The 4,946-nt window shown below is 43.6% G+C and overlaps 1 pseudogene; it reads right to left on the bottom strand.

Annotated features, from left to right (window-relative positions):
- Positions 1–248: 248 nt before the first annotated feature.
- Positions 249–2,605, bottom strand: LOC139417491 (endonuclease domain-containing 1 protein-like; annotated as a pseudogene).
- Positions 2,606–4,946: the final 2,341 nt, after the last annotated feature.

Here is a 4,946-nt window from a genome sequence, read left to right on the forward strand (position 1 = left end):
GAGAATCTGTAATGCTTTAAAGGTTTCCCATTTTCCAATGACAAGCCAAGCGCCCTCTTTATGAAATTGCGCACACGCATGTTGCTCCCGCTAAAGCAAGCCCAGATAGGAACACAATCATCAGCGTTTGCTGATAAGGGGAACCATTTCAGTGACGAACAGAGTTGCAATTTTGCGGTTGTGTATATATTTTTGGGCTATTTTGTAAAAATCCTTGAGAAAATAATTAACTTAATTTAAGTTGAGGGTTAGGCGTCAGGTTTAGGGTTAGGCGTACGGTTATCAGTGTGGTTAAGGTTAGGGTGAGGCCTCCACTGGAGAGGGCATCAGTGCATGGTGGGTGTCATGGAAAACGTGGGGTCACTGGATGATAGCTTATTCTATAACCTGTCTGCCTCAGACTCCTAGGAAATTAAAGGGAGAAGGACAGATCAGCCCGGAAATGGAGACTCATTGTGTTGTGAACTCTTTGACAGAGGATTCTTGTAAGGTCTTACTTAGATAATCACTTCATTAAATGGCTGTTGTAAACATATTCACAAATATCTGTTAAATATAGCCTACTTGTATAGTCCTGTGCATCAGTAGGGAGTATTGCATGAGTAGGACACTATTTCCCTCTTGTGGATGACTGCAGTTGCAGACTCTTCATACAGTGTGAGGCAATAACTAAACCTTTAAAGGCCAATTGCAGTCCCTGTGTTTTGTATTATATTGTACAGCACCTGATGAAACTAACACTTTAAAAGTGTTAAAAAAAATTGTTCAGTGCTATTTCCTGACAGTTGCTTGTTGAAAATACAATCTACACAGGACCTTCTAATCAGCAGGTTTTGCATGGGTGTTGTTTCAGCCTTCCTGGTGACATGATCGATATATGTAATAGGTATAATAGACCAATAACAAAGAGCGTGTTCCAAATCGCTCAGCCAATAACAGCCACTTTTCCGTTTTCCCCTCCCCACTCAGACCAATCCCAGACAGTCCTAGCTAAATTGTTGCTTGAGAAATAGGTTTTTGCAATAAAAAAGCTATTTTTGTTTATTTTTTACTATTTTAATGGAACACTATTCCAGATATTGATATAATAAATGGCTGCATTGGGCCTTTTAAAGATGACCGTCTACAAGCCTGGTAAATATCACATGTGAATACAGTAATTCTCCAACAGTAATTCTTATGATCTGAAAGTTTTTGTCCACATCTATCCTTCCTCTGAGTAAATTCTCCAGGTTCTTCACTGGAACCTCCACCAGGTGTTTGTTGACACGGTCGTTCAGCCCGTAGGCCCCGAACACTGGGAACTTGTAGGGCTCGTTCTGGTCGTAGTCGGTGCAGCAGTACGCCAACCACATGTACTCCTGTTCCCGGAGGTCGTGACCCCGGTGACCACGAAGGCTTTGCCACGGCAGTAGTTGTTAAGACGTTTGCGGATGAGGTCCTCGTGCTTGACCCAGGGCCCGATCTTGAACTTGCGGATCTGCGGCAAGAGGCAACAACATTACTTAGATTCCCCATACGTCTTCTGATTATTATTCATCTTCCATCCTCTCCAGCACTGAAACGGTTTAAGGTAGACACACCAAACCTTCTTTAAAATGTGCAGACAGAACGAACGTACCTGGGGCACCACGTTGGTCATTGTGTAGGTGAAGGCCATGTCCAGGGCGTCGGACTGGTGCTCATCAGGGTCGAGGAGGCCTCTCTCGTACCGGGCAACGTCAGCATAGTCTTCCAGCACGGCTGTCCTCGAAGTTCATGTGCATGTGTGGAGGACTGGGGGAACGGGTCCATGTTGCTTTCTGCCGTTCTCTGACACCAACTACAGAGGGAGAGAGAGGAAGGGATGGAGAGAAAGTGGAAGGGAAGGAGGGTGAGAGGAAGGGATGGAAGGGATGGAGGGAGAGAGGGGGTAGAGACAGATACAGATAGATAGAGGGAGGTGGAGAGGTGGGGAGAGATCGAAAATGAGGGGAGGATCAATTCATTTTGCATATGCACAACACCTGCTTCCTACGCGAACGGCTATCACAACAATATCCCATTGTAACACCCATTCACACAACCTATAAAGTTGCTTATCTCCAGTGTTTCATTTTGCGTAGAGCAGCAGTATTATCCTCACAGCTCAGCAAGCCAGTCCAACTAGTGTATGGGTGTTAGTCATCTGCATCCATGAGAGAACATGTTTGAAATGACATAGGGCTCTAACTCGCTATCTAGAAAGCCTATGTTCATTCAAAATCCACACACACACACACACACACACTTACTTGCCACATACCTGTGGCTCGAACATCCAGGGAAGGTCCACCCTCTTCCCGCTGTCAAACTTCTTGAAGGTATAGGCCGAGTAGATGGGGATGAGTTTGTGGAGGTCGCAGAGGGTGACGAAGCGCGGCTAGTCCTCGTAGCGCTGGCAGATCTTCTTCAGGGAGTTACTGAGGAGGTAGCCCTGCGGTGGGGTTCCCATGTACAGGGAGTCCTTACAGCGCTCCATGTGGTTAAAGACCCCCACCACCCCTGCCGGGGACTCCCGCATACAGCCCAGCAGGATCAGCACCACAGCCAGGGACAGAGAAGAGTAGATGGATAGGTGTCTCATGATGACCATCTCTCTCTCTCTCATTGTCCTTGCACCTATCTTCTTTAGTGGTCTTGTCTGCCTCTTTCAGTTAACACTGTCTCAGCATGTGTTCCCTCTCTCCTTATGACCTTAACACAGTATTCTGTGCTTGAGTCGTCTGTCTCTCCCTCCCGCCTTTCTAAATTGCCCAGATAGAGCATCATCATCAGATAGACGTATTTTACTGGCTGACACTATCGTCTCCTCTCTTTCATGCTCTGCAGCCTCTGTTAGGCCCTGAAAGGCTGTGTTTTTGTTGTCAATCTCATGCTTTCTGCTCAGTAGAGAGGAACTCAAGGTCCCTTGTGTGTTGGTTCTGTTATTATATCTTTGTTTTAGTATGGTCAGGGCGTGAGTTGGGTGGGTTGTCTATGTTCGTTTTTCTATAATTTGGGATTTCTGTGTTCGGCCTAGTATGGTTCTCAATCAGAGGCAGCTGTCAATCGTTGTCCCTGATTGAGAATCATACTTAGGTAGCCTGGTTTCACTTTTGAGTTGTGGGTGTTTATTTTCTGTCTTTGTGTATGTCGCCAGACAGGACTGTTTTGGTTTTCGTTCGTTCACTTTATCGTTTTTTGTATTTCAGTGTTCAGTTTTGATTCATTAAATATTTAATCATGAACACTTACCACTCTGTGTTTTGGTCCTCCGATCCATCTCGCTACTCCTCCTCAGAAGAGGAGGACGAGATCCATTACACACCGCTGCCTCTCATTCCCCGAAGTGGAGATATGCAAAGTGTGTGTGTGCGTGTGTGTGCTTGAGTCTGTCTGAGCGTGTGTGTGTAGATCTGTGGCTAGCCTTCTCAGCTCTTCTCATGAAAGACTGAGGTATGAGCAGAACAAGGCTTTGTGCAGTGGTAGATTGGGAGGGAGACTTGAGGAAGGCTCTGAAACAAAATGGAGACCTAGCTGTGCTATGATTATTTCAAATCACAGACACGTTGTGGATTCATTGATTGTCACTGGAATTAGTATGATGGGCTTCTAGTGAATAAGCTTGTAGATGTACAGAAAAACAACATTCCATCCAGGATCATCAGTTAAATTAGCAGCAATGACTTTGAGTTTTTATTTCTACTCATTGCTATTTGTACCAATAACTGTTGTTTTACATATTTTCTGTTTCCAAACCACATGAGGGGAGAGGAAGGTTTTTAATTTCCCCCTGAGGGGTTGTAAACCACATTCTCATATCTTCTGTGTGTATGTACAGCAACAGGACTAGACTACAACCTCTATTTCCTGTTGTATGTTTTAGCTGGTGAGCTGTTCACAAGTTGACACCCCCCAACCCCCCCACACACACACACACACACCAGCTGAATGTTGCTCTGAATAAGCAGGCAGGTCCCCCGTGATACAAGTCAGTATTCAACTTCCATCCATGTCTAATGACGAGGAAACCAGCCACTAGGGGCATCAGTGAGCGCTGTTACCTTCAAGCAAGTTTTAATGTTGTGGACGGGGATGGAGGATGGGCATAAGTATCTGCTGCTTTTGAGACACGGTTCGACCACACCTTGGGGAAGTACTTGTTGAGTAAATAAAACACTAAACAATCACAATACAGTAACTATTGGTCACTACTATGTATCATAATTCTAATATGCATTCATTATAGAATTGTGTCGGTTATTAACGATCGTAATAATGGAAATAGAGGTGACAGGAAGCATTACAGGAAATAGAGGATGTAGTCTAATACTGTAGTTGTAGCCACACAAAGAAGACATGAGAAATGTGATTTACAACCAAATTAAAAATCTTCCTCCCCTCATGTGGTGTGGAAACAGAAAATCTGTAATAAAACTGTTATTGGTTCAAACAACAATGAGTAGAAATAATTGCTCATCCATTCCTTTCCTTAGATGTATGTATTAGGTGGCTGTGAAATTGTTAGATTACATGTTAGATATTGCTGACTGTTGGAACTAGAAGCACAAGCATTTCACTACACTCACATTAACATCTGCTAACCATGTGATAAATAAAATAATAACATTTGATTTGAATCATAACTTTTCTTAACTGCACTCTCCAATTGTAGGCCTAGATATGTGAGAGAGGAGAGAATGTGTGTTTTCATGTTTTCACATATTTACACAGTTGAAGTGGGAAGTTTACATACACTTAGGTTGGAGTCATTAAAACTTGTTTTTCAACCACTCCACAAATTTCTTGTGAACAAACTATAGTTTTGGCAAGTCAGTTACGACAACAATTGTTTACAGACAGATTATTTCACTTATAATTCACTGTATCACAATTCCAGTGGGTCAGAAGTTTGCATACACTAAGTTGACCATGCCTTTAAACAG

This window comes from Oncorhynchus clarkii, chromosome 9, assembly GCF_045791955.1.
Source record: "Oncorhynchus clarkii lewisi isolate Uvic-CL-2024 chromosome 9, UVic_Ocla_1.0, whole genome shotgun sequence".
Classification (NCBI taxonomy): domain Eukaryota; kingdom Metazoa; phylum Chordata; class Actinopteri; order Salmoniformes; family Salmonidae; genus Oncorhynchus; species Oncorhynchus clarkii.